The following is a 27,730-nucleotide window of genomic DNA, read 5'->3' on the forward strand; positions in this document are numbered from 1 at the left end:
GTGCATCAGTTCTTTGACTATAAACAACAATTATCTCTGAGACACTTAAGCAAAAAAAAAAAAAAAAAAAAAAAAGTGGAAACATAAGAAGCAACATATTATTCAACATTGGGGGATTTGCAGCCAATTCCCACGGACAGTCTGATCATCTCAGCCTCATCACAGCTCACCCCTAGACCAGGGTTGAACAGGTGACCTAAGGTGACCATCCCTGGTCTGCTTCAGAAGAAATGGAGGAGAAGCTATCAGAACGGGATGGGGTGGACACAGGGCGAGAGACAATGACAGATGCATATGCTGCCGTGCCTCTAAGGAAGGAACAAGTCTTGCTGAATTTAATGAATTTGGGGTCAAATTGTGACACAGACTTGGCAGCATGGGATTTTGAAGGTGTTCCACTCATATAATTCATCTGTTCACTCAGTTGTGCACCTGTTTATCCCCCCAACCCCCCGAACAGTCCCTTTCATGTGCAAGCAGGGTTCTGGGTGATTCATTGCTCCCAGTCATGTATGGCCCATGTGGTGACCCCAGACGTATATCCCCCCAGTCATTTTCCAAGCTCTATTGCACACCACAGCAAACCAGGCCCAGTGTCGAGCACTGGGAATAGAGCAATGAACAACTCAGATGCAGTCTTCACCACATAGCTAATCTCCTGGTAACTGCAGTGAATTAGAAACAGCGGTGATCTGGGGAACAAAGAGCAGGGACCTCGTTTAGGATGAGCTGCATATTTTCCATTCCACCCCACCCCCGCGCCCCACCCTGCCACCAGATCCACTTTCCACGTATTTCCATCCTTCTTGGTGCCCGCAGTAGGCTAGCATGTAAGGACTGTTTCCACAGGATCTCTTGCCCTCTGGCTCCCAGTTAGATTCAGCCAATTGAGACACTGGCAGGAGATTGAGGGAGAGGAGAAAATGAGGTTGAGGTATTTATTTTCTCAGCTCCTCCCTGCTGGGTGACTACCAGTGGGCTGCCTCCCTCTACGTAAGGCAGATCCTGCCAGGTGACCTTTCCTACAATCCCTGCAACTATGACCACTTCCTTCTGGCCTCAAGGACTGCGCCCTCCCCTGCCTATTCCAGTCCAGCAGGGGTAAGCCTTGCAGCTCTCGATAGCTCCAGGAAGGCATCACCTTCCTTGGCTGGATTCCTTTAATTCTGCCCACACCTTCGGAAAAGTCCCCTCCGTTAGCTTGGAGTGAAGGTAACACTGTTTCCTATAGGGAGGTCAAGTAAAGTTTCCCAAGAAGGGACGCTGAGGCTGATCTAGACCATCTTAAGCAAGAATGTCAGACAATAATGCACGAGATGCCCAGCAGAGCATTACTCCCAAAAGGAACTACCAGCTTGGTCCTGCTAAAGTAATTCTAGCCTTAGCTTCACTGATTCAGAATTTCAAACGGTACAAATTAAATTAACTGTAAATTGGGGCGCCTGGGTGGCGCAGTCGGTTAAGCGTCCGACTTCAGCCAGGTCACGATCTCGCGGTCCGTGAGTTCGAGCCCCGCATCGGGCTCTGGGCTGATGGCTCAGAGCCTGGAGGCTGTTTCCGATTCTGTGTCTCCCTCTCTCTCTGCCCCTCCCCCGTTCATGCTCTGTCTCTCTCTGTCCCAAAAATAAAAACGTTGGAAAAAATAAATAAATAAATAAAATAAATTAACTGTAAATTAAATTGGGGGATTTACCAAAGAAATATCCTAACATGAATGTGATTAACCCCCTACACACGAGCATTTGGGGGTGCCTGCCCAACTTCCACAGCCACTTCTCTGAGGACAGGTTTGAACTGAAGAGTCTGCCCTTTGCAACAGCCGATCAGAGCACAGGCAGGCAGACACCTGGCCCAAACTAGACCAGTTTGTAGTTCAGCCAGAAATGAGACATGACGAAAATATCATTTCATCCTTGTGGGCACTGGAAAAACGTGGGTTAGATGACAGCACATTGAGGGCGGTTGGGAGCCATCTGAACAACCAATATGCTAGAAGCCTGACTCATTATGCCAGTGAGTGTCCTCCCAGAACACAGCCTCTGTCTTCAGCTCTGTCCTATTCAGGTGGCAACTCATCAGAGTTGGGCCTTGGACCTAGCACATGGCACGAGCTCCCAGGCCATGCCTCCTGTCTTCCTACACAGGGACCAGTCAGAAGCCAGTCCATGACTTGCTTTTCCCGCTGCAAGTAACAGCAAGGCACTCAAGCTAACTAAAGAACAAAAGGGAGGGTATATTCAAGGCGTATGGGGTGTGTCCAGGACCCCAGGGAGGAGGAGCTCACTTGGGTCCTTTCTCAGACAGATTTTTAAATTCTCCAACTGCACCGATCGTAGCTGGGAAGGAATGCAGCTTGATGCTGGCACAGGTGGAAGGAACACTTAGGATTTTGACTGTCGGCTCAGGATGAGTCAACAGTATGATGTGACTGCCAACATAGCAGTGTAATCTTGGGCTGCATTAATAAAAGAGGAGGGAATGGCGCTTCCTTCAATTTAGGGCATCATGTATTCAAGGCACAGTGCACACAGAAGAGTGCCCAGGGAGAACTCAAATCATGCTCTGTGGGGAACAGTGGGATACCTGGGATATTGCTGTCTAGCTTTTGGGGGGGGGATTGATGAGAATTACCGGGATGTGGGCTCACCAGTCTGGAGTCTGGAAGTAGACCACCTAATCTAAAACCCCAATTCAGCCACTTCCTAGCCATTTCTTATACGCCAGGAGCATCCTAAACACTTCACATGACATATCTTATTTAATCCTCACCACAACCCTCTGAAGGAGTATCATTTTTATCCTTATTTGACAGATGAGAAAATTTAGGCACACAGAGGCTAATTAGCTTGCCTAAGGTCACACAGCTAACAGGTTGAAGAGCTAGACTCTAATGGCAAGGAGAGTATACTTTCTTTGCTCTGCCCCTAACTGGCCGTATGTCCTTGAGTCTTGTCACCTCTCTTCACTATGTCTCAGTTTGCCCAACTGGAATGTGGGGTGAAGAACCCCTGTCCTACACCAACTAGGAAGTATATGTTGTGGCTGAAGTGATATTGCTGACAGGAAAATATTAGAGAATGGTTAATATGATATGCCAAAGGATGTATTGCCTTAGCTTATGGAGGCTTACAGAGAAGAACCCTCTCCCTGCACTGCCACATACAGGGATTTCATCCTGGCTGTCTTTCATTTGCATAGTATAAACCGTTGGATCTCAGATGATCCAATCAGCTTTTTTTTTTTTTTTTTTTTGAAAGAGAGAGAGAGAGCAAGTGGGGCGGGAGAAGCAAAGGGAGAGAGAGGGGCAGGGAGAGAGAGAAAGAGAGAGAGAGAGAACCTCAAGCAGGTTCCACAATGCTCAGCGTAGGGTCCGATGTGGAGCTCGATCCCACAACTTTGGGATCATGACCTGAGCCGACATCAAGAGTCAGACACTCAACCGACCGAGCCACCCAGGCACTCCAATTCGATCAGCTTTTATAGCCACTTATTAACTCCCAAACAGCCAATAGGAGTTGACACACTTTGGAGCAAAATTTACCCCACCTCAGGACATTATCTTTCTGATGTATAGTGACAGTGCACTAATTCAGGCAGAAGTAATAACATCAAAAGCCATTTATTGGGCATTGTTCTCATTATCTAACCTGCATAAGAAACCACCCCCAAACATAGGGGCTTAAAAGAAAAACATTTATTTTGTTCACAAATCTGCACCGGGGCAGGGCTTGGTTGGGACAGTTCGTCTCTGCTCTACTCGGCATCAGCTGCACTGGACTCAGAGGTGGGGCCCTTCACCTCACTCACCCTGGCTGGTGCCCAGGGAGAGGAGACTCACACAGCGGGAAGCTGGAAGAGCTGGGGCTCCTGGGTGTCACTCTGTCTCTGTGAGGGTCTCCCTACTACATGCCCTCTCCAACACAATGGCGACCGGTTAACCAGCCCACTTACCTGTTGACACAAGGCTCCCCGGGGCACATGTCTCAAGATTGAGTGAGTGAAAGAGGCAGGCGGACACTTTCATGATCTAGTCTCAGAAGTCACATAGTATTACTTCCATTGTACTCTGTTGGCCAAGGCATTTACCGCGACGCATCCTGGCCCAAAAGGAGGGACTCTAAACCTAACAGTGAAGCAGTGTCAGTGAAGCAGTGTCACCATCACACGGGTAGAAGAGCCTATGGGATGGTGTCGATATTCAGATGGACAGCTTTGGGCAATACATGTACCACAGGCACTTGCTATGTTCTCAGCATGGAGATAAGTGCTTCATAACCATTATGTATTGCCATTATACCCACCCCCAAATATTGTTCTAGCAGGCACTATTATTTCGTCTTACGGGAGATAGAAGACCGAGATACAGAAAGGTGAGCAACTTACCCCAGTCACACACCAGCCTGTGGAGGAGCTGGGGATGAGCCCCAGGTGTTTTGACTATGAGGCCAGGGAAACACATGAGGTTCATGAATGTCCCGCTTCCACGAAGGAACACACTTGGTGCCGGCCATGTGGCACAATGACTAGCTGTGGGAGGGCTTGACATCAGCCTGCTAGGGCTCCCTTCCAGGCCCCTCCGCTCACAGACTGCACAACTTAGCTTCTTCACCTCTCCAAGCTTCGCTGTCTTCACCAGCAAAACGGGAATAACCACAGTGCCCACCTGTGAGGACGAATCGAGACGACACAGGTCAAAGGCCCCACACGTTGTCTGGAATCTAGTGAGGACTCTATAAATGTCAGCTGTTATTATTTTAAAAGTGGCTCAGGAAAGACATCTTAAAAGGACAAATCTATTGCTATTAGCAAAAACATGTGTCACACATCCTCAAGCCCGGCAAACATATTTAGTTCATTGGCGTCATTATTCTTGTCTATCCCTGTGTAGACAGGACACTGCAGTGTGCTGGCCGGGAAAGACACTCCACCCCCTCCCTCCCTCCCCTCTGATCAACAAGGCAGGTGGTGCAGCCTGTAAGAGTTCCTAGCGTGTCCTTTCCGGGAGGGGTACCTGGGCTGACTCAGCTGGGAGGGTGTCCAGTGACTCATTAAGTGTCAAAAGCTGATTAAATGTCCTCAGGCCTCAGGAAGGGAGCTAACACCCAGGAGACCCTAGATTCTCTCCTCACCCCAGGCTCCCGGTAGCTCTCAGGAGAAGAGGGGCGGGATGATGATCTGGGTCTCCATATCAGCAGGGAGGTTAGTCATTCTACACACACACCTCTCCAGCTTTAATAAGAGGAGTTTCACCTCTCTTCTGCATATTCAACCTCATGGCTCAGCACCCCTCCCTCATCTGTTCCCATGGCTTCAATTACCATCCAGAGCTAATGAGTCCCAAATTCACATCTCCAAACCAGACTTTCAGACGTCTTTCCAGAGCTGGATACCCGCCTCCACTCAGATGTCCCACAGGCCCCTCAAACCAGCCTGCCCCCCACCTTGGACTTGTCTCCTTCCCCTCACCTGGACCAGGCTCTCCTCCAGGATGCTCGGTGACGATTTCCATGGCCCGCCCAGGGGCCCAAACCAGAAATCCAGCTCACCCTGACACTCCCCTGCCCTTCCCCCACAGGTGGTCCATCACAAATCCTATTGTTTCTACCTCCTGAGTCTCTCCTTCTGCCAGATTCTCTTAGAGGGTAACCCAACCACTTGCAAACCCATCTCCATTCTTCTCCAACTCTTTCCCCTTGCTGCTGTAAGAATCTGTAAAATGCAAACACGGGCACTGTCACCCTGCCTTAGCCTCTGCTGTGACTCCTCCTCGTCTTCAGATAAAGTCCTTAACACGGTTCCCAGGCCTTGTGTGATCTAGGCACTGCCCAGGTGTTATGATCTGAATCGTGTCCCCCAAATTCACATGTTGAAGCCCCAACCTCCAGTACCTTAGAATGGGACTGTATTTGGAGACAGAGCCTTTAAAGAGGTGATTAAGTCAAAATGGCATCATTATAGTAGACTCGAATCCAACGTGACTAGTGTCCTTATAAGTTGCCTCCCAGGGCTCCTGGGTGGCTCAGTCAGTTGAGTGTCCAACTCTTGGTTTCGCCGTAGGTCATGACCTCACAGTTAGTGAGTTCGGGCCTCACATCACGCTCTGCACTGAAAGTGTGGAGCCTGCTTGGAATTCTTTTTCTCCTCTCTCTCTGCCCCTCCTCCATTCTCTCTCTCAATAAATGAAAACTTAAAAAAAAAAAAAAAAAAAGATGCCTCCCAGTGTATGCCTCCCAGTTTGGTCCTTTGTCACCCTAGCTGTCTAATGCACCATCGCTCACCTCTACCTCACCACCCCCCCCACCCCATACAGCTGCAGCTGTACACATTCCTGCTCTCCGCTCCGGGCTTGGCCCTGCTCTTTCTTAAGGATCTAATGGTCTTCCCAAGCCTCTTTATCCAGTCACCTCCTTCCAGTTCTGGCATTATTTCCTCCAGGAAGCCATCCCTGACCTCCATGTTTAAGTATCTCCCAAAACAACCCTCAAGTTCCTCCCTCATAGCCCCATATTACAACCACCGATTTATTTATCTGTGTGTGTCACTAGACTGTTAGCAGCATGGGCACAGGGACCACGACATCTAGGACAGCATCTGATCCCTAGAAGGTGCTCTATAAATCCTTTTCAATGACTGGCACTTCATGAGTGGATGAAAAGTCACAAATAATTCAAAATAATTTAAAAACACAAAACTACTTTTAGCATTCAAAAAAAAAAGTTCATAAATATCCTAGTACAGATCCCAACACAACTCCTTTTGGACTACCTAAGTTTCCAAGCAAAAGAGAGCCATTGTCTCATAAATCTGATTCTTGGGCCTCCAGATGGTCTGTAAAAGAAGGGGGTGTCTGTGGACCTTAAACTGAAGGTGCTGATGAAGATTTGGTTCAGCTCCTGAACCCACGTTTAACATGTAACATGATGAGCTTATATCTCACTTCAGGTTTATGGCCTCATGACGGGGAAAGCCCGTCCCAGAATTCCCGGCCATCTCCATAACGGCCAGCAAGATGGAGCACCTGGGTGGCTTGGTCGGTTAAATGTCTGACTCTTGGTTTGGGCTCAGGTCATGATCTCGTGGTTTGTGAGATCGAGCCCTGCATCAGGCTCTGCACTGACAGCACAGAGCCTGCTTAGTATTCTCTCTCTGTCTTTCTGCTCCTCTCCTGCCCTCTCTTTCTCCCTATTAATAAATACATACATGCCCTCTGTCTCTTAAGGGCAGCCTGTGGCAGCAGAACACACATCCATACTGGTCTTGACCACCCGGGTCAGTGCTGTTCCCAACCCACCAGTCAAGGGTGAGCCTGGGGTCCCCGGCTCTGCGTGAACTGGCCCTGTATGGAGCAGAGAATAATTTCACCCTTAAGTCCCTCCTTGGCTCTGAGAGTCCCCTTCCAGGTGTTGGACTTACCTGCATTTTACCCATATAGGGTGAATCTGGGTTTTCTGAATAATGACCTGCTTGTTTAGAAAAACAAAAACAAAAACAAAAACAACCTGATTCTAGCTCCACCTGGAACTAGAATGAAGGTCCGTATGCAGACAGATTCAACTCCACCAGCCCTCCCCTCCTCCCTTCCCTGATTTGTTAAGTCACTGTCACCATCACCTAATTTACTATGTATTCATTGTATTTGCTCACCCTACCCCACCGCACCGCTATCAGCAATAGAATAAGGGCACTGTGAGGGCGAGCATTTTGTCTGTTTTCTTCCCTGCTGTTCCTCTCATGCCTTGAACACAGCCTGGCACAGAATAGAACACAGCTTGCTCAGGGTGTGTGTGCTGAGCTAAGAGATGAAAAACTGAATGAGGGAATGAATGTACACACTCCCTTCTGTCCTCCCCCCACTCTCACTGCCACCTTGGAAATCCCCCTAAATTCGCAGGGGGAATCCCCTCTGGTGCCTCTCATACCTTACCTTCCTCTAAATGAGATTTTAATATGTGCATTAAAATCATTCCCTGGTCCATCTGTGAATATTGCCCCAGTTCTACAAATATCCCTCCAGGGCCAAGGTGGGTTCTGTTCACAGATATGAAATGAGCCAGGATTCCATTGATCCTAAAACCCACATGAACAGATCCACCAGTAACCTGGGTTTCCTGCCCTCTCTGGGCAGAGCTCCCAGGGGACAAAAATGTGAGGCCAAGACCTTGACTGTGGAGGTACAGTGGACACTTGGGGTCCATCAGCACCCGCTGCCTCAGGACAGACTTGGGAGATGGGGGCAGCAGAGAGGGCACTGGACCAGGAGTCAGGATCTGGCCTCTGGGCTAGCTGACCAACCTCAACCTCAAGTCATGGCAAGCAGGTCAGATTTACTGAGCCCAAAGACCTGTCTTGGGCCATTGTGAGAAGCAAAAGAAGCATAGCAAGGGGGTGTGTGGGGGGGGGGTGCAACAAAGCCATGGTGAATGGCTCAGGCTGGGATTGAAACCCCCATCCACCACTCGATGCTACGTGACCTCCAGCAGGCTTCCAAACCAACTCCAGACCTCATTGTCATCTCAGGATCCAGCATGGGGTTAACAAGCCATTATTATGAAATGTAAAAGAATGCAAGAGAGTAACCTGATCCCAGGAAGGAGGGAGGAAAAATGTAGGTGCTCTGCAAATGTACAGCTTCACTGCAGTTATCTGAGAATCTGAAAATTGTCCTGTTCCCACTATTCTCTCCCTCCTGGCCCCCACAAATTTTGGGGGTGGGGGGAGGAGCACTGGTATGCTGCTTTGGACATGGGTGGCTGCTGGGCCTAGAATCTTCCCAGAAGCTGCAAATACTAAAGCCTTCCCTTAGTTGCTGACTGATTTGAGACCCATATGTGATCTCCACCCTGAAAAGGCTCTGGAGTCAGACAGATGGCAGTTCAAATCCCAGCTCTACCGCTTAGCTGTGTGACCTCAGCCAAATTAATCACCCTCTCTGTACCTCATTTTCCTCCTCTGTAAAATGCAAATAATGATAGGTAGCACCTACCTCATACGGTGATGCATTACCGACACGTCCGTGTCCCCAAAACAAACCCCATGCCTCTCTGCCGTGGCTCCGGGTGGTTCCTTCCAGCCTCTAATGCTTTCTTCCCTTCTCATCTCTGCCTGTTGAGACCCGAACTAATCCAGAAGGCCATGTTCAATTGACTCCTCCACCATAATGTTTTCCCAGGTCTCTCTGTCAGGTGCCCTCGCCTTCCTTTCAACCTTGCTGACACGCTTACATACACCCTTCTATGAAGTCGCCTTGGAATCACATGAATGAAGGACACGTTTTATTCCTGGCATCCTTCTCAACAGATCCTCAGTTTCCTCACCCGTAAAAAGAACATGCTGAAACACCTAGCTTATAAGTTTGTGGTAAGAATTAAAGGGGATAATGCGTACAAAACATGGGGCACAGAGCATATCACATCATATATGCCAGGAAATGTTACTATAATTGTAACGATTGTTAGCACTAAGTAGACGTGAGTCTGAAAGGCTGCCATTTGGAATTCATTCCTCTGCGTCTCTCTCCAGTTCAGTTTCTTCTCAACTGTGATCTTGGGTCAGTAGTGGTGGCCCCAGGGAGGAACAATTGGCTCTGAACTCTCCCTAAAGACTTAGCTATTCTTTTGACAACAGAACTTTTGGTGCCTGAGGCAAAAGGAGAGAAGAGAAGGGGCAGGGAGAAGAAGCTGGAAGGAGCATCTTCCAAGTAAAAGGGGGCATAATATGGAAGGTGGCCACCATGCGTTGAGGGCTCCGCATGCGACACTTTTCCACAAGTTCTCTCTTTGGGCCTCATGACAAACCTTCAGTGTCCCCCCCACCCCCCGCTATTTTCTAGTTGACAACTCTGACCTCAAAGCAGTAAAGTGATGAACCCAAGGTCACACAACCAGTGGCAACACAGCTCAGATACAAACCCAGGTCTATCTTACCCCGAGGCTCATGGAGAGGAGAGAGGTCAGAAGAAAGAAGGGAGAGAACTTTTATCCACGGACAGCACACACCTCCACGATAGGGCAGAAAAAACAATCTGTGAAAATGTATGGTTTTATTTATGGAAAATTAATTCAGCATACAACTTCATCATAATACCATTTCTCGAAACATTAACTCCCATCAATGTTGTAAAAGTCTGGGAAGCTACAAAATGTCTTTTTTTTTTTTTAACCTGCTATTATCTATAAACATCCTTGATGGCCAAGATGGCCAAGATTTCCCCTCCTCCCCTCTTAATCTGTTGATTTTCAATCTAGAAAGGTCAGGGATGGCCCCATGTGTTACTGTGGCTTGAGAAAGGTTCCCATCAGCCTATAAACTCAGGGTAAAGCAATGCTCACTTTAATTGCTCTGTGAATTAGAGCCTCCTTTTGATTTAAACCCACAGCCACAAATGTATTATTTTCCCCAGTCCTAGAAACAACGGTGAAGCATTTCTTTTGTTTCTCTTGTCCGATATCGCCCTCTAGTGGTCGCAACTCTACTTGAAAATAGAGTGTAAACCCACCAAAGAGATGTGTGCCACTCAGACCCTTTCACAGCCTCCCCTATCTATGCATCCATCCAGTCAGCCATACCTCTGGCCATCATTGCTTGAGAGCCTACTGTGTGCCAAGCACAAGCAGCGAGGATTCTGGGATGCCCTAAGAGCTTAACAATTTGCTTACTATGTGGAACTTGAGGGAGGGTCTAGGGAAAATGGCCTAGATCCTAGGCCTCGAGAACTGGGTTGGAATCCTAGCTCTTCCAACCCAAGTGATCCTTGGGATGGAGGTCAGTTCCCCGCCAGACTTGTTTCATCACCACAGAGCTGGTAACCAACTTGTCCATCTTCAAAATAGACAATATTAGATGCATCCTATCTTTATTTAATCTTACCTTTGTTTTTCACAACCAGATCGTCCCACTACTCTTGGAGCACACCTAGTTTTTGTGACGGAGGAAAGGCAGGGGAGCTAGTGGGTAAGCTCAGATCATGGTTTCAGAAGCCCTGGGTTCGAATCCCTGTTCTGCCAGTTACCATGGACAAACTACACAGCCTCTCTCAGTCTATTCTTTCTTGTCTATAAAATGGGCACAATCAGAGAATCCAAGATAATTCAGGTTCTCGGACTTCGGTGTAAGCAAAATCCCCTGGGGATCTTGTTAACAGGACAGCCCCTTCTCAAACTTACTCGTCCAAAATCTCTGAAAACGGTCCCAGGTATCTAATCAGTAACCAAGGTGGCCAGGTGATTTGGATGTCCAACAGCCTTTGACAGCAAGGGGGACACAGCAGCCCCCTGGCCCTCAAGCTTGGCCAGACATTAGAATCTTTGAAAATTCTGATTCCCACCCCACTAGATTCTGACAGAACTGGTCCCGGGGAGTCTGGCATTGGGATTTTCGAGAATTCCTGCGGTGATACTCACGTGCAGCCAGGGTTGACAACCGCTGCCGTAAACCAGTGCTTAATGCGCAGTAATACTTCCTAAAAGTTAAAAGAAGCCCTCCCAACACATCCACATCATGACTCAAACACCTTCGCTCAACAATAATACATAATGAGCTTCTGTCGGGTGCCAGGCGTTGGCAACAGAATGGCCATCAAACCAAAACAAAAAGATAAGAATCTCTACCCTCAGGGAGCTCACAATAATGTAGCAGGGCCAATTTGCCCTTTTGTACTGGGCCCCCCCCAAATTATAAAGCCAGCCCCCAAAAACAGGCATGGCATATCATGTAGTTCCTTATGGGTCATAGTAAGAGCTTTCTCTTTGAGATGGAAAGTCATCACATGCCTTGCCATTATCTGTCTTAGAAAAAAAAAGAGATTTTGAGATGCCCTTGCACCTTCCACAAAAGTGACTATCTCATGGTAAGATTTCAGTCAGAGACTGGGTGTGAGGCAGGTGCATATTTGGGGCAGTGAGACCTACCCTGATTTACTGCATTCCATGTGTCTGTCTATTCCCCTCTGAGTAAGGCTGTCGGAGCAGGAGACAGACGACTGTAGCCTGGAGCTTCCCTCCTGCGCCCCCTCCACCCACTGGCCTGCAGCCTGCAGCCTCCTTCTCGGCTGACTCAGAGGGCCAGCTGTTTCCAGCTGTACAGACACATGGGAATACTTACTCTTAATCAGGATTTGAGCCTTGCACCTGCTCCCCTTGGCTGGGGCTGAGCCTACTTCAGAGGCCGGGGATACAGAGGGTGCAGGGAAACCCTTTTTTATCACTGTAGCCACGCCAACGCCTAGCTGCTCATTAGCACCTATGAACGAGGCCAGAAAACCCTATGAAATCTGGTTAAATCACTGAGAGTGTGGGAGGAGGGAGGATAGAGAGGCCTCTCCTGGTCCTCCAACTTAAAATAACTGCCTCCATCACTCTCTCTTCTCCCTGCATTATCTTTATTCATAGCACCCATCGCAAGCTGACACTTTACTCTGTGTTTGTTTACTTCTCGTAGTCGGCCTCCCCCACTGGAATGTAAATGCTCTATCTTCAGCACCAAGCAGTGCGTGACACCTAGAGAGATGTTTAATTAATATTATTTGTTGAATGAGTGAGTGAATGAATGAATGAACGAATGACACCGGTCTCCGCGAGTTTCCAGGGGCTGCCTACTCCTCACATTTACTGCTTTCCTGCCCAGCCCTGGAGGCTTTGGATTGCTCACCCCTCGTCTCCCTGCCCTGCTGGCTTAGCTCCCACTGCAGGGCTTGGGGGCTTCCATGCCAGCTCCTGGGGACTGAACTCAGGCTGCACTGGGCAGCAGAATTCGCCTGGACAGCCTCCCAGACCTGTCCGCAGAGTCACGGCCCTAAGAGGCCAAGGTCACCTGGGGGACACCCGGCATCTCTCCTGTGCAACCACATGGCAAGCCTAAGGGTGAGGGTTATTCTTTCCTTCCTTCATGTGGCTTCCAAGAATTCAGCCACGAGGGTGATTTTATTCAGGTCACCTTCCCCAGCTTTAGACACCAACACCCCCCCTTTTTTTGCTTAGCCTGATAGACATAACCCCCCAGCCTTCATGATCTCTGATCCCCCACCCCTCTATCCCCATCTTAAATTTCCTAACCAAGCTCATTCCTTTCCATATTTCTCTGTGGCCGCCATCCCCCAGCCCCACAAACCTACTCAACCATCTCTGGCACGCAGCCTGTCCTGCTTGTTATTCATATTCTTGAGAATAATGGATAATAAATAAGACCTTGCTTGCAAAGAGCTTTCACACCACCAACCCAGAGCCTCACACGAACCCTATGAGGTAAATGGTGACTCGCAGAGCTTAAGTGACTTGTCGATGATCAGCAGCTAGTTAGTGGCCGAGCCAAGTCGGGAACCTATTTTAAGTGCCATTATTTATGTCTTATCAGGAGATTATCATTGTAGAAAGGAAACAAGTGGAAATGACAGTCCAGGTTTTAATGTATGGCTTTATTATATTTCAAGGGCAAGATTTATTCCCACTCCTTAGTATTGTAATTAAAGTAAATGGAATAAAATTTGGTTTTATATTTGCCTTTCAAACAACCTTTCAGAGACACCTGCATTGCTCTGCAAAAGGAAAGCCATCTGTTCACGTATTCACTGTGTTAAACAACTACTCATTCACTCAGTCAACAATTCTGTATTTTATTTTCCCTGTGTGCCGGACCCTGGGCTTGACACAAGATAAGCACTGGTGAGCAGAGCAGGCCTGGCCTTGCCCTCATGCACTTTGAGTCTAGTGAAGTCAGGTATTACACCAAGGTTCATGCCAAGAATGGAGGGTCAGAAATAGGGTAAGGGCCATGAAGGAGGCACAGGAGCTCTGGCAACTTCTAGCAAAGAAATTGACTCGGCCCAGGAGCTCAGGGAGGGCTTCCCAAGGGAGTGACCATTGGCCCGGGAGGAGAAAGATGAGAATTTAACACAGGGAAGAGGGAAGAGAAGGAATTTGTGGAAGAGGGAACAGCATGAGCAATGCCCTGTTGCTGGAGAGAGAACAGCACTCTCAGGAAACTATGAGGAGTTGGAGAAGTGACCTGGTGTGAGACAAGGTGGGGGGCCTGGACTACTCAGGCCTTGTGGGTCCAGGAAGCAGTCTTGGTCTCTTCCCAGAGAGCACAACAAACTGCTCAAAGCAGAGATTGATATAATCAGATTAGGTCTAATTCTGTGCTGAGCATTTGGGGTGGCACAGGGAGAAGAATGTCTGAAACTGCAAAGAACTTTCCATCACCTTCTTTAGCATTAATGAAGCCCCATTCAAAATTAGGACATTGATTTTCTCAGAAATATAGGTACCACTCTGAAGCTGACAATATTAATAAAACCAATAATTATAATAATTATAATAATTATAATAATAAGTACCTACTAGGCATTTGATGTTTTGTATATATGATTTCATGTAATCCATGCTTCACCATAATTTATAAGACAGGCATTATCTTTGCCCATCTACAGATGAAGAAAGTGAAGTTCAGAGGGGGTTAGCAACTTACCCAAGGTCACACAGCTACTGGCAGATCCAGAGTCCAAACTTAGAAGACTGTCTAAATAAATGGTGGCTCTGTCATCTCTACGCTCCATAATCTTGGGATCCTTACCCAGAAATTCAAGGGCAGCCACCATGATAGGTCTAAAGAGTTTGTCATCACTAGGGTATCAGGGTCAATAAAGGGCTACGCTTTGCTAAAGCCAATGGCCAAATCTCTCCTTACCTTATTTGACCTTCAGCAGCAATGACCTGATGATCACCTCTCCTTCTTGAAACATGTTCTTCTTTTTTCAGTTTTAATTTTTTGAGACAGAGAGAAAGAGAGAGTATGCACACGTGTGTGTGCACAGGGTAAGGACAGAGGACAAGGGAGAGAGAGAGAATCCCAAGCAGGCTCCACACCCATCACAGAATCCAGCTGAATCTCAGGACCAACTGGGAGACCATGACCTAAGCCGAAATCAAGAGTTGTACACTTAACCAACTGAAACACCCAAGCACCCCAAAACATGTTTTTCTTTAACCCTCACCTGGTTGTCCTCCTACCCACTGCTTTTTCCTGCTCAGTCTCCTCTGCTAGCTACCCCCCCCCCCCCCACACACACACAGCTCACCCTTTAATTGCTAGACTCTCTAAAGCTCCACCCTTGGCCATTTTCTTATTTATAGTCCTTTACTTGACAATCTCATCGAGCCCAGGACTTTAAACTGCATCTACCCACTGATGACAACCAAATGTACACCTCTTCTCTCTACCTCTCCCCTGATGGTGTTTCCATTCAGTTGTTGAATTGACCCTCCAGGTTAGTTTTCGATCTTCACCCCCAAACCCTGCCCTTCCCTTGAGGTCCCCATCTTAGCAAATGACACTTCCTTGCGCTTTGTTGCTCAGATCAAAAATCTAGGTTTTGTCTTTTGATTAATATCTTTCTCACGTTTCACATCCTACCATCAACACGGCTTCAATATACACCTTGAATCCAAGCATCCCGTACCACTTCTCCAACACCACCTTAGTCTGAGCTATCATTTTTTCCCACCTGGATTATTGTGTCTACCTCCTCACTGGTCCTGCTGCTTCTGCCTTCGCTCCCCCACAGCAGTCAGGGTGCAGGTGTTTAATTTGCACACATGGAGTCTGACCTGGATTCAAATGTCCTGGGGCAGGACACTTAAACTCAGTTTCCCATCTTTCAACCAAGGCTTAGGTATAGCATTGTTTGAGTAGTCAGTGAGATGCTTAGCCTGGTTCCTGGTTCATACTGAGTGCTCAATAAATGGGAGTTCTTGTTATAGGCTCCTTGGATTTCTTCGAAGTTGGCCCCCAAAGTTGATGCTGATGCTGCTCAGTAAACCGGGTAACTCCTAATTCATCATGTGCCAGCTTCTTGGGGCTTCCCCAGGCTGTGATGGGCACCGGGCACCTCTCCAGGCTCCACCACTTGGTGTGTGTTAACTATCAGGGATGTACACCAAGGCCTACGGGCAGAGTTTCAAAATGCAAAGTGACATGGGGTTTGGACAGCAGTTTTCTTCACTCCCAGTGAAACCACTCCCCGAAACACCTATCCTCTAAGACCCAGAGGGAAGCCCTGACATTTGCATCCTCCAACTCTGAGGCAAGATTTTGTTGTCACATCCTGGAAGAACCAAAGTCTTGGCCAAGAGAGGAGGTGGGTGTGGCGGGAAAAGAGCCATTGTGGGTGATGTTTGTGTCCTCCTATGGGATTTCCAAACTATGAAGACAAAAATTCTCATCCTTTTGAAAGCACCGGACCCAAACCTCACAGGCTGGGGCACTCTTGCCCTCTGGGGCCCATCTTTACCTTCTCTCATCTTGTCTCCCTCCTTCCTGGAAGGCGGGACTCAGGCTGCAGGGTTTGAGGGCCAGCTCTGCTGCTCACTGGCCCGGGACAACCGTGAAATCTCCTTGAACCTCAGCTTCTCTACGTACAAAATGGAAAATAAAAGTAGGAGCTGTGGCCATTGCAAAAATAAGAACCATTGTATCTGAAAACAGAGAGGCAGCATAGGATGGCAGTAAAGAGGATGGTCTCTAGGGTTGGAGTCCAGCTCTTCTGTGCACTGGCTGGCCCTCGCACAAGTTGCCTAATCTCTGTTTCACTTGTAAGATGGGGATGACAACTGTTCCTCCCCCAATGGCACGCTGGGGAACCAAAGGCGTTAACACACGTAAAGAGCCTTGAGCAGTCTACAATTAGAAAGTGCCCACACTTGCTATTATTTCCACCCACTTCCTATGGCCTTCCCGGGACTGACTGTGCATGGAGCCTGGGTCCCAAGGGAGGGAGGTCCCAAGGTCAGATGGACGACAACCCCCTTACACGCTCCCTTACAAGGAGGACTCACTGCAATTTTCTTGTTTCCCAGAAAGCTTTGCAATTGGCAGTGAACTAACCCCCCAAAAAGAGGCTCATGGGACCTCCATGGAACAAGTCTTCCCACAGAGCTGTATGGGAATATCCATAGGCAGGCACTGTCTGTATCATCTACTCCTAACCCTCACCATAAGCATGCAAAGTGAACTGGTTCCAAACAGTGCCTGACCTCCCATCTCCGATGCATTCTCCACACGACAACCAGAATAGGCTTGCTAACATGCAGTGTTCAGCAATGCCTTGACCTACCCTTGCTCCACAACCTGCCATGGCTCCCGAGGACCCCAGGAGAGAGTCCAAGCCCCTTACCTGGTCTTGAGGTTCTCACGCAATCTGCCTCCAGCCTATCCCTGCTGTTCTCTTTCCACACAACATGCCTTCCCCCTCCTCCTCCCCTCCACACACCATTGCCACCCTGCAGTACTTAATAACCCCAAAGGGAAATTTCATACCTTTGTGCTTTTCCTCACTTGGTTTGCTCAGTCTGGGATGCCTTCTCACCTTTGGCAAGTGCCTACTGATGTCTCAAGACCCAGTTTAAATGCCAGGTCTTCTGGGAAGACTGTCCTCACTTAGTAAGTTAACACCTTACTTGCACTTCATACAAACCTTTGTCAAAGCCACTGGCGTGCTGGTAAATACTTGACGACAGCTCTCTGGGGAGGCAGGGTGGGAGGGGAGCCATGATTTGTAGTGCTTGCCAACTTCCATGGTGTAAATGCTCTCTCTCACCTGTTTTTGAATTTCAAGCTACCATGATTTAATACTCAGCTTGCGAATCTCCTAAAAATTCAACAACTGGCCCTGGTGAGCAGGTACAAGCTCCGGCACATCACATTACGTGACTTTTTTTCCATGCTCCTTAGTGGATTCCTCATTCCCTTCAGATAATGTCCAAACTCATGGACATTAACAGAGCTCATGGCCCTGAGAAAATCAGGGCTGGTTGGGCTGAGGACATGAAAGCAAACCAGCAAGCATAGAGACCCTGAGGCAGGAGTGTGCTTGCGGTGTTTAAGGCCAACGTAGCTAGAGCAGAATGGTGAGGATTTGGCTTTTACTCCGAGCCCACGAGAAGCCACTGGAGGGTCTGAGCAGAGCAGGGACACAATCTGATGTGTTTTAAGAGGATCACTGTTGGCAGCACCAATCAGGAGCCAGATGGCCACCCCAGCCCTGCCACTGACTAGATGGGTGACTTCAGTTAAGTACTGTCTTCCTGGGGCTGTTGTAAGAATCCAGGTGAGTTGAAATCTGTAAAGCACTCAGACTTGTGCCTGGCACCTAGGGAGCACCATTTAAGTATTTGCTTAAAAAAATAAAAACGATCTACAAACAAGCTAATCCCACCAAAGGATCATGCTGTGGAGTCAAGGATGGAAACAGGGAGACCAGGGAGGAGTTGAGATGCAGGTAGGAGATGCTGGCGACTTTGACCAGGGTCAGCAGAGGGGTGGAGCAGGTGAAGGCGGGACAACCCGCCAACAGTATTTCACGGCTGTTTGAGAGAGAACGGAGTCAACGATGATGCCAAGTTTTTTTGGCTTCAGCAAAGGGAAAGCTGAGTTGCATTCACGGAGATGGGCTGGTCATCATGGGAAGAGCAGGTGCCAGGTAGGGTGTGGATGGACAGGGACATGAACACGCCCCTCTTGAAGTCATGACCGCATTTTACATGCGTTTTCCAGGACTGTTCCACGTGGTCCCACCACAACCTTTCAAGAGGGGTATTACTATCGCCACTTAGAGATAAGGAAACCGAGGTTCAGAGAGGTAGAGTAACCTCACCAAGGCCATATAGGGAGTAAGAAGGAGCAGGCTCAGGACCTGAACTGGGCAGTAGTGCTAGCTCATGTGCTAAGCATTTTCTCTTTGAAGACCATGGGAACCATACCTGCCAGATGCATGCACACCACCAGGTGACATGACAAATGAATGGGTGTTAATCCATGCAGGAGTCAGGACTGCGGTATGAGTTTAGAGGACAGGGGGTCAAGACTTTGAGCTACGCCTTGACAGGAAACAATAGCAACGTAAGTGGTTTCTTACTGACCTCATTTCACTGAAGAGGAGGCTGAGCCTTAGAGAGAAAGAATGAGCTCTCCAACAATACGGCTAGAGAGAGGTGATGTTCTGAACTGAAGCGCACGGTGCCTGATCCCAGCACCTGGGTTCATGACCTGCAGGCCCACCACCTGACCTGAAGGGACAATGGACTAACACAAACACATGGAAGATCAGCACACATTCCTCAGCAGCACTGGAACAAGTGGTTTGGGGCCTCTATGCGAGTTTCTGCTCTCCAGGAATCGGTAGAAGCCAAGGTCCCAAAGGACAAGAAGGGATGGGTTCTCAGAAGGCACTGGTGGGGGCTATTCCCTGCCCCAGATGCTCACTCACCTGCTGGCTCATGGCCATGTCACAGGTACAGAAGGTGGGGGAGCCAGCCCACAAACAGCCCAGCCATCTGGTGAAGAAGATACATGACAAGATATGGCTGGATGTACTGGCAGAATGAGCCTAGATGCCCAGAAAATGTGGTAATACACCACACAGATGATAGGTTCCCCAGAACCCAGGAGAGCCAGGACATCTGCTGTCTAGGGCTGCTCTGGGGCCTCAGCACAAAGGGGACCTGGTGAAGGGTCATTCTGTGGGGGAGGGGGAATCCCAGTCCCATTTTCCCTATGCTCTGTGGGAGTGGTTGAGAACCCAAGTGTCATTATCAAACAGACCTGGTTACAAATCCAGCCCTGTAATCCCAGGGGTGTGACTTAGTCTATCTGAGCTTTAATTTCCCCCATCTATCAAATGGAGCTGATGGCGAGATGGATGTCATAGGGTCGTTAGAATTAAATGGCTCACTCGTACAAAGTGTTGAGAATGATGCCAGGCACAGAATTTGCATCCAGTCAGTGATAGCTGCCATTGTGGCTGGAAATACTCTGACCCTTTTTATTTTCCAAATTCCACCACATATCCAGCCTCTCCATTTCTTGGCATGAAGCAGCCTCCGTTTTCTGTTTAAGCCTCAGAATAACTGAGGGATTTCCCGGAGAGACAAAGCAAGGTACAAGTGAGGTCTGACCTTGTGTTCACAGGGAACAGATGAGCAGGCAAAGGTGCGTGGGATTTGGTCATTTATTCAATTATCCAACAACTCTATTGAGGGACTATTGTGTACTGGCCCTGTTCTGTCTCCTGGGACCCACAGTGAACAATACAGAGACGGCCCCTGCCTTCAAGGACTTCACATTCTAGAGCAACGCCATCCAACAGAAATAGCATGTGAACGCCCACATGACTTTAGTTTTCTGGTGGCCACTTTTTTTTCTTAAAGGTACAATAAACCTTAATGATATAGTTTATATCCAAAACACAGTCACTTCAAGATGCAGTCAATATTAAAAATTATTAATGGTATATTTTGCATTCTTTTTGTATTAGGTCTTCTAAACCTGGTGTGTATTCTACACATACAGCACATGAGCTCAGACCAGCCACATTTCAGAGAAGTTCTTGAGTTAAGTGTGGGAGAGTGCCAACTGGATTGGATTAGAAAGACGGTGAGGGCTGTGGGGTTGGGGGAACCAAAGTGTTCAGCTCTGCACCCCGCCCCCTAGCACAGAGGGGGCACTGTGTCAGCCTTGGGTGAATGAATGCAGGGTGAACGAAAAGACCATATGCTTGGGGGTGCCAGGGTTTCAATGCCATTGACTGTGACATTAAGCGAGTTGCTTAAGTGCTCTGTGCCTCAAGTCCTTCTTTGGAAAATAGGCATATACAGGTTGTTCCTCACAGGGTTTTGTGAGGATTAAATGGGAGGATAGAGGAAGAGCACTCAGAGCAGCGCTCACCGCATAGAATGTTCTCAGTAACTGTCCGCTCTGGCCAGCCTCCACACCGTGGGCCTCACCCTGCTTCACTCTTCAGGTTTGAGCCACAGTTATCTGTGCATCATGCCTCTGTTCAGCTCAACCTTACATCTCAGGCTCCTGCAAAAAGCACCATGAACAGGTGGCTTAAAGCAACAGAACTGTATGCACTTGCATCATTCTTCTGGAGGCTGCAAGTCCAAGATCAAGCAGTCTTCAGGACTGTGCTCTCTCTCTGTCTCTTAATGTTTATTAATTTTGAGAGACAGACAGACAGAATGTGAGTGGGGAAGGGCAGAGAGAGAGGGAAACACAGAATCCGAAACAGGCTCTAGGCTCTGAGCTGTGAGCACAGAGCCTGACGTGGGGCTTAAACTCACAAACCATGAGATCATGACCTAAGCAGAAGTCGGATGATCACTGACTGAGCCACTGAGGCACCCCAGGACTGTGCTCTCTCTAGAGCCTGGAGGGGAGAATCTGTTCTGTGCCTTTTTCTCTGCCTCTGCTGTTGTCAGCACTCCTGGTGCTCTTTGGCTCCTGGACGCCTCCCTGCCTCGTCACACGGCATCTCCCTGCTTGTCTAGGTCGGCACCTACCATCCTTCTCTCGGTATGTGGCTGTCTCTACGCCTCTTCTTTTCTTCTAAGGACGACAGTCATATTGGGTTAAGGGCCACCCTTTTCCATTTTGACCTCCTCTTCATTTACATCTTGATGACATCTGCAAAGACCTTATTTCCCAATAGGGTCACATTCACAGGTAACAGGGATTAGGATTTCAACACGTCTTTTGGGGGCACACAATGCAACCCATCACACAGGGTTATCGTGAGGATTAGACAATCCAGTGTGTGTTAACGCCCTGCTAGCTCCCCCGTGCTCCCCCCTCTAGGCTACCTCAGATCTCCTCTGTCAGCACCCGGGCCACAGCGTTTGCCCCTACAGCTGCCACCAGTGACCTCTTGCACCTCTCAACACTCCCAGACTTGGACTCAGATAAATTGCCAGCCACAGGGCATGCGACTTGAACTGGAAATGCATGAGAGTTAACTCTCCCTGGGGTGAGCTTGAGCCACTGGGGGATCAGAAATGGGAGAGAACCAGAAAATACACTTCCTCTCCATCCCCTGACCCCCGACAGGACACTGCATCGACCACCTTCCATGCAGTCTCTCTGAGGCTGTCTAGTGAGAGGCAGCAATCATCCAGGCTTGCTACAGAGCTGCGGCCAGTGCAATAATGCACTCCATCATATTACTCTCCACTCTGCACACTCACTACCCTTTCCTTCATGCCTGCTTTCCCTAGGGTTACATTCTTCCCTAGTATCAGCATATAATCCCTCAGATTTGCTCTTCTACAGAACTCGGACTAAGATATTCAAGAGACGGCAGTTTTATTTGCCTGCCCAGACTCAGCCCAACTGATGTTACCAGACTCAGCCCAACTGATGTTACCTTTCCCAACAAGCTCTGATATGTCCTGCTTCTTACCCTGGTTCCTTCATGCTTTGATAGCACCCTAAACACTTACATCTGTGATAGCACTTACAATATATTACAGTTACTTGCATCCTTACCTGTCTCCCCCACCAGACTGTGACTTTTTCAATGGACCACACTCTACTCATTATTGTATCCCCAGCACCCACCACTCAGATATTTGATAACTGAAGTTTTGTGACTGAAGTAATTAGCATCTGCTGACATGATGCTATGGGGTTGGGGGGAGTCTATAAAATCTCTCCCACTAGCTTCCCCCCCTTGCCCCTGAGAAAATGACTCTTCTACCTTCTTACTGATGCTGGGAATGCCTTTTCCAAGGGTCAATCATCACAGCGAGATAAGATGTAAAACACAAATATCTCTGTTAGAGGAAACATAAGTCCTTATATTCTCACTAAAATGTAAATGACTGATAGGGTGGTTCTTTTCTGACAGAGGCAGGAAAGTCATCAGGGGACACAGGGGCATTTTATCCCACATAGAGTCAGTATTATGCATATAGAAAAGAGCTTTGGGGCAATCAAAAGGGTGAAGAGTACCCCCACCTCAAGTTAGCTCTGCCATTGATCTGCTATGGTGCCCAAAACTCCTGCTCCCGCATGGATCAAGTCTACCATGCAGTAAAGGAAATTTTCTCAGAAGCCAGAAGACCCAATTCTTTCACTGGCATTTCTGCTTGCTAGCTGTGTGATCTTGGGCAAAGCCCTTACCCTTTCAGTTCTCTTAAATATAAAATTAAGAGGAAGAAGAAGAAGAAGAAGAAGAAGAAGAAGAAGAAGAAGAAGGGGGAGGAGAAGGAGGAGGAGGGGGAGGAGGAGAAAGAGAAGAAGAGGAGGAGGAGGCAGAAGGAGAAGAAGGAGGAGAAAGAGGGGAAGGAGGAGAAGCAGGAGGAGGAGAAGGAGGAGAGGAAGAAGAAGAAGGGGGAGGAAGAGGAGAAGAGGAAGGAGGAGGAAGGATGGTGATGATGGTGATGATACATTCTCTAGCTTCTTTACATGGCCTTTGGAAACATCAAATAAGAAATGCATGTGAACCTGCTTTCCAATGTGGGAAGCAATTTACATATGTGAAGAATATACTATTTTTACATTTGTAATACAAACCGTCTTGACAGAAGGACCTTTTTCACAGAAATCTGGACCTCTCGGGGGGCAAGTCGACAAGCAAGCTCTCTCTGTGTGACTCCCAGCCACCCGTACTCATAGGTGTCATTCTGCCTTTAGGGCTTGGGTGCCAGAAGCCCATCTGCCTCTCAGGCTAAGGGGAGCTATCGTCCTCCCAGAAGAGCTCTCGCCCACAATCTTGTCCCTACCCCCCCATTCCCCCTCACCCCTGCCAATCCGCAAGAGGAGGATGTGGCCTCCAGTCCTTTCTCCCAGAGTCACTAGGCTCCTTGCAAACGACTGCAATTCCATCTGAGTAGGAAGCTACTCAGAATTCAGTTCTTATCTCAGGTTCAACTCAAGGGGGTGTTTGCTATGGAAAGTTTAAATGAAGACATGAGAAATGAAAAGGACCACAGTGTGAAATCAGAAAAGCAAAACCCAACGCAGTGTCTTCTCCTGGGGTTGTTTCTGTTCTCTCTAGGAAACACCCCAAAATGTAGACCTCTCCTTTCTAACTCTGGATTTGTCCTCATGTATCCTCATTTCTGCCAAGTTCCATTAGTTGAGGTAGTTACAAAGGTCCGCTCAGGTTTGAGGGGAGAGAACGCTGACCCTGTTAACTTCAATGGAGATGTGTCACATAAAAATGTTCCATCAGACAGCAGCACATAGGATGGGGTATACTTTGGTGTGGCCATCTTTGGGAAATACTATCTGTCACACTAGCTTTTTAATGAAGGGGGGAAAGCTCTCATTAAAAACTATTAAGTCAGGCTGAAAAAATAAAATGTGAAGTAGTGAATTATTATAAGCATTAATATTACAAGGAAACAGTATGCTTACCAAAGCATCCCCTTAGAATATATTTTGATGGTAATGATAATAATGATGTTAAGTGCTTCTCAACCAATGGAGTGTCTCTGCATCGTGATCTCCTTTAATCCAGCAATGCTGGGAAGCAGGGGTATCCACTTTCCAGTTAGTTCACAGCAGCAAGTACCTTGCCATGCATCACACACTGGTAACAGTTGTGGGGTTTGAACCCAGGGCTTCTGACTCAGATTGTCCTTTCCACATCTGACCAGCAGCCAGGTTGAGTGATATATAGCACCCATTTCAGACAGCTTAGAAGTTCATAAGAAACTTCTATCTAGTAATTGAGTTCCAGGCATGGCTTTGCTGTGGCTTAAGTCTGAGCAAATCACCGTCTTCTCTGAATCCCCGTCTGATCATCTGCAAATGCAGAGGATTGCACTCGTGGAAGTTAAACTTTTTCCTTTAAAAAGAAATATTAAGCAGCCACACGTCCCAAGTGAAATCTTATGAGGACCCCCGCTTTATGAAATGTGTATCCAAAAACAGCTGTTCTACCCACCAGAGCTCTATAAACCATCCCTGGGTATACACTCAACAGAAATGCACTCATTTGTCCATCACAAGGCTTGTGCAAGAATGTTCATAACAGCTATGTTTATAATACCAAAACCCAGAAACAACCCAACTGTGCATCAATAGTACAAAAGATGAATAAACTGTAATATTGTCGTGCAATGTAATACTACATGGCAATGAAAAAAGGAAGAGCATTGCTACACTCCAAAACGTGGATGAATGTCTCCATATAATTTTGAGTGAAAGGGGGCGCCTGGGTGGCGCAGTCGGTTAAGCGTCCGACTTCAGCCAGGTCACGATCTCGCGGTCCGGGAGTTCGAGCCCCGCGTCAGGCTCTGGGCTGATGGTTCAGAGCCTGGAGCCTGTTTCTGATTCTGTGTCTCCCTCTCTCTCTGCCCCTCCCCCATTCATGCTCTGTCTCTCTCTGTCCCAAAAATAAATAAACGTTGAAAAAAAAAAATTTAATTTTGAGTGAAAGAAGCCAGACACAAAAAGAGCATGAACTTTATAATTCTATTTATATGAAGTTCAAAAACAGGAAAGATCAGAAGGTGGTTATCTTTGGTGAGGGCACTGACTAGGAGGGGACAGCAGAGAACTTGCCCCGGGGAGCGGAGAATGTTCTTTACCTTGATCTGGGTAATGGCTACCTGGATGTATACATATATAAAAACTCATCAAGCTTTCTCATGAGATTTGTGCACTTTGCTGTATGTAAGTTGTACCTAAAAAAAAAAAAAAAAAAAAAAAGTGAAAAGCAAAGTGAAATCGCTCTAGTTGAAGCAAGGAAGAGGGTCTTAAAGACCCATGTGCTGAGCCCCCACCTAGGACCCCATCTACCCACTCCTTGGAGGACTCTAAGGGTCCACAGGGCACAGTTTAAAAGAGCAGGAGATGAGTCTAGACCATCTCTAAGGAAACAGAAGCTCTGACAGTGTGATTCACCTTTAGAATTCAGTCTTCAAGATCCCAGAGGTGACAGCTGTCTCAAACACCCAACTCCATGTCCATGGTCATCCTGTCTTGCCCTCTTCCCAAAGCCCAAAGCCCACATGCTGCCCCCAGGACCAAAGCCTCCTATTCACCCTCCCTAAGCATCACCCTCTGCTTCCAATTTCCCAAGAAGGCCCACACAAAGCTTACCTCCTGCTGGTGAGTGCAAGCGCTCAAGTTCAGCCACCTTGGTTCAAATCCTGACTCCTCTACCTGTGGCTAGATGTGCTTCTTCTTTGTACACTGACGTTAATTGTACAGACCTCATTGATGGTGAAGAGAATTAATTTAGTACATGGAGAAATCTTTCAACAGTGCCTAATCCATCCTAGGCACTCAATAAATGTTAGCTATCATTCTGATCATTGTTTGTTCTCTTTCATTGCTTGTTCATGGCCAAAGAATATATAGCTTTAAAAAATTAACAGTAATCTAGTAAAATGCTTACCATGTGCTTTGTTGGACTTCTCGTAGCCCAGCCTCCTTTTGAGTGAACTGAAGAGACTGAGTTTCCAAAGTCACACAACTGATTAATGATGGAGTCAAGACTCAAACTCAAGCCCTCCTGACCCCCAAACTCCACAGGCTGATCTCCTGGTTACCTTGGCCAGTAAACCACGTAACAGAGTTGACAGAGCAGGTCCCGATCCTATAAGAGTGAACATATAGTGGGGCCACTAGTGTGATAGAGTCTGGAATCAAACAAGCCTGAGCTTCAATCTTGAGATGTGTGGTTTACCAGCTGTATGAGTTTCCACTGTTTAATTTATCCAAGCCTCAATTAGCTCATCTATAAATTGAGACACCACTATGGAATGCATTAAATGAGCTTCGTAAGTGTGGCCAGAAGGAAAGCAAAGTTAACCCTGGGGATTTCCAGTATTATGGGATGCTGATAGGGAGTGATTTGGGGAAGGGACCATAAACTCCATCCCTGTTTCACCGAGATCTTCCTCCAGTTCAGAACAGAATCTCTTATCCAGGGACAACCCCTCTGAACATTGGGGACTTTTTGAAAGATCAAACGATGCTGAAGTGCAAAATGTTAACTTTGTCTGTGGTTCTGGTCTCTCTTCCTCTGTTGTCAATTTTAAAACAGTTGCTAAAAACTAACCTCCCCTGTCAGCCTCTCTTCCTCTTCTTGTTCTCAGAACAGAGGCTATGATGGAATCCAAGGCAGTTTTCATTTCCAAATAGCCCATCTTTCTGAGTCCCTCCTCCCTCTCAGCCCTCAATATTACTTTCTCTCTCTATTTCATTCTGCTCTCCAGACACAACTGTGCCTTAAGTGATGGGAGTGAGGATGACATCCTAGACTCCATGATTTTAGGACTCCCAGATGGCCACAAGGAGCAGGTGGCTGGAACGGTGACTCAGACTCAGAAGGGAAGGATTTGGCAGTAAATGTGGGTTAAAAAGGCCTGATATTCTTACACACCCGATCTGAACATAACATTTTCCTACCCCCAGAGGTAAGAGGGGACAATCACACCCTCTTGCTCACTCCCATACAAATTACTGAGCCTGCAAGGTTTTCTGGGGACATCCTCCTTTCTCTCCCCTGGATCATCACCTTCAATGGCCAATGTATTGAGATGGCACCCTCCAGGCCTGAAAAAAGTCGTCACATGAAGTGGGCAGATACAAGCAGCTGAGGAAAGGCATACTGGCTATGAAAATTGAATCTTTAAAAGGCCATTGCCCAATAACTACGATGGAATCCAGTTTATTAAGGAACAGAGTTTCAAACACAAAAGTGCCACCGTGTGCTCTCAAACTCTCTTTAGCAATGCTTACCATCATCTTAGTCCAATACCACTTATTTCCAGTTATTAGGGGTTACTCCTTCACATTTTGAGCTTATTTTCAAGCAATGACTCTCTTCTTCCCACCGTCCCCTGACAGTGTTTGCCCCCAACCCCAAACACATACACAAACACTGGACCTGTGTCTCTAAGGAGCTTGGCAGGGAGGGGAGTAGGGTCTGTTGTCACCACCCTGT

The 27,730-nt window shown here is 47.7% G+C and overlaps 1 long non-coding RNA gene across 5 annotated transcripts in view; it reads right to left on the reverse strand.

Moving 5' to 3' along the window:
• Positions 1-27,730, reverse strand: part of LOC123611405 — a 97,704-nt gene that overhangs the window by 11,735 nt on the left and 58,239 nt on the right. For 3 of the 5 annotated variants that reach the window (XR_006718654.1, XR_006718647.1, XR_006718646.1), the window contains 7 exons: positions 25,879-26,377; positions 25,365-25,460; positions 24,187-24,576; positions 11,400-20,850; positions 9,924-10,021; positions 4,384-4,663; positions 3,952-4,178 (listed from right to left, as the gene is read on the reverse strand). This is a non-coding gene — a long non-coding RNA (uncharacterized LOC123611405). Of the gene's footprint in view, positions 1-3,951; positions 4,179-4,383; positions 4,664-7,201; positions 7,337-9,923; positions 10,022-11,399; positions 20,851-24,186; positions 24,577-25,364; positions 25,461-25,878; positions 26,378-27,730 lie in introns of those variants that run through there. The other 2 variants (XR_006718649.1, XR_006718657.1) reach the window with 2 other exon arrangements.

This window comes from Leopardus geoffroyi, chromosome A1, assembly GCF_018350155.1.
Source record: "Leopardus geoffroyi isolate Oge1 chromosome A1, O.geoffroyi_Oge1_pat1.0, whole genome shotgun sequence".
NCBI classification, from domain to species: Eukaryota; Metazoa; Chordata; class Mammalia; order Carnivora; family Felidae; genus Leopardus; species Leopardus geoffroyi.